Source organism: Girardinichthys multiradiatus, chromosome 2 (genome assembly GCF_021462225.1).
Source record: "Girardinichthys multiradiatus isolate DD_20200921_A chromosome 2, DD_fGirMul_XY1, whole genome shotgun sequence".
NCBI classification, from domain to species: domain Eukaryota; kingdom Metazoa; phylum Chordata; class Actinopteri; order Cyprinodontiformes; family Goodeidae; genus Girardinichthys; species Girardinichthys multiradiatus.
In genome coordinates this window covers 4,691,691-4,699,999 of record NC_061795.1, presented here as the reverse complement: position 1 = coordinate 4,699,999, position 8,309 = coordinate 4,691,691, and the positions used below count along the sequence as shown (strand labels likewise).

Here is an 8,309-nt window from a genome sequence, read left to right as displayed (position 1 = left end):
TATTTTTCAAAGATTCATAGGTAATTCTTGAAAAAGAACTGTATAGTCAATGTGGTGTTACATTTTTTTTTAGATGACTGCAGATATTTAGCTAACTCACCTTCTCAGAAAACCACTTAGGCTTAATATTACAATGACATTCTGATCACTAAATATACCTTATGAACAGAGAAGTCTGCATGTGTGATTGTGGATGAGTGTGTGAGGGATGTGGGAACCCAGTGAGGGGTGGAAATCCTCTCTGTGGGTGTCACACTCATGAAGAATGCCTGTATGACACTTTACTGAAGCTAAGTGAGCCCTTGCAACAATCCTTGACCCCTCCTGTCTTTTCTAGGTCTCCCGTGCACACAGATAATACAGCAGGCCTACAGTGAGGAGATCCAGAGCAGAGACAAAGCGATGGAGGTGATAACACTGGAGCCGCCATTGTCTTGATAGTCTGATTTGTGCTGGTGTGTGTGTCTGGCATTGTCACGGAACAACTTGAAGGAGCCTCCTTGTAAATCTAAGCTTGCGTGTGTGTTTTGCTTCTTCTTACACTTCAAACAGTGGAGCACTGTTTGTGGGTAATTCTAAGTTCACGATATAACAGCTACACTTTACTGTGATGAAAATACCTCTTTCTGTCCACATGTAAGAACATTACAAAACATAGAAATTATGCTCCTGCTTGTCCCTGTTTCTGCATATGTTAAAATGTTTTGTGTTTGTGCAGTACACGCCAAACGAAGACCGAAGGCTGACCAATGAGCCATCACAGGTCTTGTGAGTCGTTCTGATGCCCTTTACAGATAAAATCATTGTGATAAAGAAGTGTCCATGCACTTGTTATGTTGGAGCAGGTGCCTGGAAGCTGGTCCTGTTTTGTCCCTGCTCACGGGAGACTTTAAAGAATCTCTCTTCATTGCTCTCCTTGTCGGCTTTAAATGCTCAAAACAGAGATCCTTGTACATGTTTTCATAGGTATTTTGGCTTTTCCACCATGTGTGACTGCATAAGCAATGTTCTTTTTTAGTAATCTTATCCTAGTTTAATGCCAGATGCGATGAAAAAATAATTCCACTATTTTATCATCAGTCCATAGTATATTTGGCCATCATCAAGTTTTGGGAAACCTGAGACGGCCTTTGTGTTCTTTTTGGCAAAGAGGCAAAGAGGAGCGATCTTAGGGACGTTATGACATAACAGACAAGATACCTACTTGTGAGTACATTCCAAGCTCTAAACTACATAAAACCTGACCTTTCTCTTCAAAACTAATATGACAATGTTTAAGATTGAAAAGGAAAATCAAAGCTTGAATTGCTATCGGCTTAAAGTAGCAACCATGTTTGTTCTTGTCATTCTTATTCTATGCTTTCATCTACTTTATCATTCCAGCAGATATGGGTGACTTTTCAAAAAGCCAGGTCTTGCGTTCTGCTTGGGGCCTTCAGAGCTGGGGTTATGCGATTGCTTTTCCTTCTCCTTTTGACCTGTAAGTACACTTAATACCTAGTTCCTCTTTCAAGCGCAAACACAGACTTCCTGTGCATCATGTACTAACTTTAGTGTTTTGAAACTTGTCCACGTATCCAGACACTCTCTCATTGTCCTCCTCTGTGTGTCTCTGTCTTGATCTCAGACAAGAAACGCCACGAGAAACCATATTCACTTCCTGAGTGTGTGTCATGTGCATCATGACACAGACACACACAAACACAGGTTTAGCTCCAGACCTGATTAGTGGGTTTTTGGGAGTCTTTGTTTGAGGACAAAGGATTTTCCCATTTGAGATGAGCAGCTGGTAGCAAGGACAGGAGAGGGTAGGGGTCAAAGGGTTGAACAGTGGTTAAAGTGTAGGGTAGATTGGTGATGAAAAAAAGAAGGAAGACAAGAGAGTCTTTACAGAAATCTTTATTGAAATAGCGTATTAGGTTATGACATATGATAACAGCAGAGATCAGGTAAGCTACAGTGCCTTGTACAAGCATTCACACCCTGTGAACTTTTTCACATTTTGACACACTACAGCCACAATGTTCAATGTATTTTATTGAGATTTTCTTTGATAAACAAACAGAAGGTAGTGCATAATATGCGCAAGTGCAAGATATGGCCCTTCATCTAAATTGAAAGAAAGAAGTTCTATTTGCCACAAGCCATATAGAGGACAAAACAAACATGTGGAAGAACATGTTCTGGTCAGATGAATCTTTTGACTTTTATGTAAAATATAATGTGCAGCAGTAAACACTGCACATGACCCTGAACACACCATCCCTAAGATGAAACATGGTGGTGTCAGTGTCATGTTGCGGAAATACTTTTCCCCTCAACATGGAAATAAGTATGGAGTTAAATATAAGTAGCAGAAAGATGCTCCAAAAGACTTACAACTGTAACAGCAGGAAAAAGAGGTCCTGCAAATGAGAGGGGACCGAATACAAATGTATGCTGCAATTGTTAGACTTTTATTTGTAAAAAACATGTATCATTTTTATTCCACTTCACAATTATACACTACTTTTGTGTTTGTGTAGTCCTACTAAAATACATTCAATTTATAGTTTTAACAAATTATAGAAGAAGGTCAAAGGGCGTATACTTTTGCAAGCCACTGTAGGTTAGTTTAGACTAGAGCTTCAGTTTACGAGTAAAACAAGGTATTAGGTATTAGGACCTAATGGGTTACCAACCAATATTTTATACATTTTTGTAAAAACAACTTCACCTTTTCAAAACCTTCCACATGTTTAGAAAATTGTGGAAATATTTCATTTGGACTTTTTTAGATGTTCCTCACACATACATTTCACAGCAGGAGATTATATTCCCGTCAAGCTCTTTTACAGCTCCAGCTATGACCACGGGTGCCATGGGGTTCGATGTGTCAAGAGTTTACAGGAAACAGAACAATATGCCAACAGTATACTGAGAAAATGGACAGATTTAGGCTAGAGTGTCAAGAGGTTGAGCCAAGCTCCTTAACCCTTCTATTACCATTGTCCGAGCCTAGATTTGATATGACGTGTGAAATCACACAGTAAAACTGAATTACTGCCAGTAAGTGAAAACTGAAGTTGTTTTTTTTTTTTTTTTACTGGGACAAAGCAGTTAATCATTGCACATTGTTTATTGCTAGTTCTACGGCAATTCAAATCAAAATTCTTCCAGGTGGCCTTTGAAAATGTCTTATCTGTTTCTATGTTGATATGGTGTGTTTATCAGAAGTAGCATTAACTGAGTCAGTGTTGCTGATGAAATGATTAATCTAGATGCTAATCCAGCAGAATTGGGTGATGTTTTCTTGTGCTAGAAAAGCTATGGGTCAATTTGTACCCCCATTTCATTCCTTCTTACTTCATTTTCCTACTCGAAAACAAACCATTTGTACCAATGTACTTAATCAGTGTATATCGATTTATGTCACATAAAAATTTGGCCTTTTGGATAAAATATGGGAATAAGTAAGCACACAAATGCTCAAAGTTCACCTATACAAAATGTAATTACATGTTATTTTCTGAAGACTTTGGGATATACTCTGTTTCCACTGATTTTAGGCCTGCTCAGTTATGGACCTGTTGGTTCTCATGAAATATATGAGATTATGGGCCCTGATCAAACCAAAATCACTGATTGACCTCCTGCTGTTAAGGAAGCTTTCTCAGGGGCACATAATTTCCCTACAGAAGACTATGAGATTAAAACAAATACTTTCAGTCATCAGTTGCAGATAGTAAACATCCCCCTGGTGGGTACAAATTAATTCAGGGTCAGCATCAAATGTCCTGAGGAAGATGGGTTCTTTTTGTTCCTAAATAAGTCGATGCCAAACAACCAAAACAGAAAAGGTACAACAGTCATCCAGGACCTGCCAGTAACATATTCTGACATAGCCACAATATTTTCCTAATCCAAAAAAAACAAGATCTGATCTCTCTTGTGGCTCTAGATCTCAGAAGCTTGACGCACAATATTTGTATATAGTGAAGATGAGTGAATTATTCCTTTGGTGCTAGACATTTATTGGAGGGATATAACTGCAGTTGCTTTGTAGTTATCTGCCTCCAATAAGATATTTATTTTGAATCACCACTGTTTATAGCTGGAAATGAAATGTCCAGTTTAGGATCACTCATTTTGATACCAAAACAAATTAGGGACAAAAAGACCAAACTGTACAGTTAAGAAATGGAGAAGGTCTGAAGGACTTGCCAGTAACACATTCCGACATAAACATTTCAAAAGAGTTTGGTTAAACCATGATCATTTCCTAATCCTGACCCAGGAACTTTTATCCAAATGGAATTAACTTGCAATGTTAGATAAAACTTAATTTAATGTAATTTATGCCTAAACCCAAACAAGGAGCTCAGTACTCAAGGGTGGACAAGGTGAAAAAAGCCAAAAATAACCATAGGCCAGATAAGGTCTAAGTTGGGAATGGACCTGTTGTTGATCCTGTTACTCCTGCTGTGTTTGATTTTTCTCTGATTTGTTGTTTACCTTCGCGTTACTTACTGTTAGTAATATAAGATAGTGATGTATTTCTCATTATGTGTGACACAGGTTCAATGAGATACAAATCATCAGAAGGGATAAATGTTTGTCGGGGTCTGGGAGTTTAGTGTTTGTGCTTTTACTACCTGCTACTAACTTTGCTTGGTCCATAGAGGGCACTGTTGCTCCTGGGTGCGAGTGGGCAGGTGTTAACCATTTCCTGATGGTTACAGTACCAGATCACAGTAAAAAAACAAATAACCACTTCCTCTCCTTTCCTCTCCCTTTGAACCAGTGCATGGCTCCTCTATTTTCAACAAACTAGACGTCAGAAACGCTTACCACTTAGTTAGGATCCAAAAACCACATTCTCCTGGACACCAGAAGCAGACTCGGCTTTCCTCGCCCTCAAGGAGAAGTTTTCACAGGCTCCAATTCTAGTCCATCCAGACTCCACCAGGCAGTTTGTTTTAGAGGTGGATGCCTCACATACTGGGGTAGGAGCAGTCCTTTCCCAGATGTAACCTCCCAAAGAGATGGGAGGTTACATCCATGTGCCTTTTTCTCCCGCAAAATGAGCGATGCGGAGCGAAACTACGATGTCGGAGACAAGAAATTATTAGCCATCAAGTTGGCACTAGAAGAGTGGCAGCACTGGCTAGAGGGAGCCGAACACCCAATGTTGGTCTGGACTGGCCATAAAAATCTAGCCTACCTGCGGTCTGCTAAACGACTGAACTCACGTCAGTCCCATTGATCTCTGTTCTTTTCTCATTTTGATTTGTCTATTTCTTACAGACCTGTGTCCAAAAACCCTAAGCCAGATGTCCTGTCTAGACAATTCTCCATTGATGACTTTGAGGAGGAGCCTGCACCGGTTCTGCCTCCTAGTTGGACAGTTGGGTCCCTCACATGGGAGGTGGAGGACCTAGTCCTTTGTGCTTAACAACAGGAATCAGATCCAGGTACAGGACCACCCAACAGACATTTTGTTCCATCCACAGTCCGCTCACGGCTAATCCACTGGTTTCACACTGCCAAATTCTCTGCCCATCCCGGGGCAAGCAGAACCATATCGCTTATCTCTAGAAGGTTTTGGTAGTCACCCCTGCACAAGGATGTAAAGGAGTATTTTCAAGCCTGTACCGTCTGTGCCAGAAACAAACCTAGCAATCAGCCACCATCAGGTTATCTCCAACCCCTAAGCATTCCGAGACGACCCTGGTGTCACATTGCCTGGGATTTTGTTACTGGCCTCCCCACCTCTCAAAGTATGAACCCTATCTTGACAATCGTTGATCGCTTCTCGAAAGCATGTCACCTTATACCCCTAAAAAGACTACCTTCTGCCCTTCAGACAGCTCAGCTAATAGTTAAACGCGTCTTCCGTTTATATGGCATTCCACAGGACATTCTGTCTGATCGAGGAACCTAGTTCGTTTCCCAGGCGTGGAAACAGTTTTGTTTAGCTCTCGGAGCCAAGGTTTCTCTGACCTCAGGCTATCATCCCCAGTCTAATGGACAGACTGAGAATATCAACCAGCAACTCGAATCAACCCTCAGATGCCTTACGTCGACTAATCCCATGGACTGGTGCAATCACCTCTCATTGGTCAAATATACTCACAACTAACACGTGTCCTCTGCCACAGGTCTCTCTCCATTCGAGGCATCAATTGGTTACCAACCCCCTCTTTTCCCAGCCGATGAAAGAGAAATTGCAGTCACCTCGGTCCATCACCATATCCGCCATTGCAAGCGCATCTGGGATGTTACCATTAGAGCCTTGCATCGCCTACACTTGCTGATTGCAAATGTAGGCCTACCTCTGAGTGCCCCTGATTGCCCCTGATGTCCAGGAAGCTTTCTCCCTGATTTATTGGACCATATGTAATAGAATCTGTTGTCAGTCCCACGGCCGTACGCCTCCGTTTGCTCTCGAGTCTACGTATTCATCCCACATTCCACATCTCCCAGATTAAGCCTGTGTTCACCAGTTCTTCTTGCCCTCCAGCCAAACCCCCTCCAACACCCCGGACCATCTGGGGCACCTGGTGTATGCGGTCCAACGGATCGTGGACTCCTGTCGGCAGGGTCGTGGTTGGCAGTACCTCGTCGACTGGGAGGGCTACGGTACTGAGGACCGTACTTGGGTGCCCCAGTCCTTTATCTGTGACCCGTCTCTTATCAGGTACTTTTGGGCTTCCCTGCCTTCCACTTCCTCAGGGCCACCAGGCGGCGGCCGTTGAGGGGAGGATGATGTCGGGGTCTGGGAGTCTTGTGTTTGTGCTTTTCCTGCCTGCTACTAACTAAAACCTAATTTAATGTGATTTATGCCTAAACCCAAACAAGGAGTTTAGTACTCAAAGGTGGACAAGGTGAAAGAAGCCAAAAATAACCATAGGCCACATAAGGTCTAAGTTGGGAATGGACCTGTTGTTGATCCTGTTACTCCTGCTGTGTTTGATTTTTCTTTGATTTGTTGTTTACCTTCGCGTTACGTACTGTTAGTAATATAAGATAGTGATGTATTTCTCATTATTTTATGCATTCAAGCATGAAAGTAACATGCTTACAAATAGACATTGAACATTGCTATGTGTGCCACAGGTTCAATGAGATACAAATCATCAGAAGGGATAGATGTTTGTCGGGGTCTGGGAGTTTAGTGTTTGTGCTTTTACTGCCTGCTACTAACTTTGCTTGGTCCATAGAGGGCACTGTTGCTCCTGGGTGTGAGTGGACAGGTGTTAACCATCTCCTTATTGCCGACTGGGGGTATTTAAGCCTGAAGCTGCCGGCACTTTATCGGCTGATTGTTAACCTACAGTGGTACAATCTCTAGCCCAGATCTAAGCTTGTTTCAAGTTTCTCTTGGTGTCCAAGACTTACCTTCTCGTGGCCTCCTCCTTAGGTTCCAGACCTATTTGATCCAGCTTCCAGTTCTGGTCTTAAGCATGCTCCTGACCTCTGGATCTAACTACCTTAGATGCTCCTGGATTTTCAAGATTCAAGTCTCAAGTTTTCTTCTCGGATTAACTCCCGTCTGGCAGCATCAGGATCAACAACAAACCGGCCCAAGTCAGCAGCAAACCCTGTCCACCCTCCAATGTGCTCTCAGGCAAGCTTCTCGGAGGACTCTTCGTCTCTCAAAGACCGAGCCATCTGGATAAACGAATCACACCAAGGCAACTCCCGTGCTGAGCTCCCAGACTCCACATCTCCATTCCCCTTGGTGGTTTCACTCCTCATCCCTGTAAGACAGATCTTAGTTAACTACATTCTCATCTCATTATCTCATACTCACATGTTGCCCCTCTTCTCTGTGCAGTTGGCGGTTTCCTGGTCCCAGATCACTACACCTTCCCTGTGTAAAAATAAATATCTTAAATTATTGCGAGTTCTCCTGAGTGTTCTTCTGCATGTGGGTCATATTCGTGCCTAAAACCATGACAATTTTACCTTCAACCTCTACTATTTTATAAGCTCAGAAGTATATTGGAACTCAGTGACCTCTGACTTTAGGGTATTTATTTCTAACTTGAAATATACAACCTAAAAGTACAAGTAAAACTCACCATTAATCTTTCACCCCAAGTGTTTTATACAGAGAGGGTTTCGTTGCAATTTTTTTCCAAAAGAGTTTTTGGATAGCAGTTATCTGCAATTGTTGATTTTTAAGCTTTAGCTGGAAATATGGGAGATTTTTGGTTTTCTAGACAAAGACTTGAGAGAAATAAGACTTTAATACCATGTATGTTCTTAATCAGAACTACACATGATGCTCCACTTGTTTCAAAGATATTCTGTGTTCACTTCTA

General features: G+C 41.9%; 1 long non-coding RNA gene across 1 annotated transcript; it reads left to right on the top strand.

The window, feature by feature from the left end:
- The first annotated feature begins 352 nt into the window (after positions 1-352).
- On the top strand, positions 353-7,883 carry LOC124859270. Its single transcript, XR_007036056.1, has 5 exons — positions 353-1,206; positions 1,387-1,480; positions 5,287-5,453; positions 6,503-7,744; positions 7,820-7,883. It is a non-coding gene; the product is annotated as an uncharacterized LOC124859270 (long non-coding RNA).
- Positions 7,884-8,309: the final 426 nt, after the last annotated feature.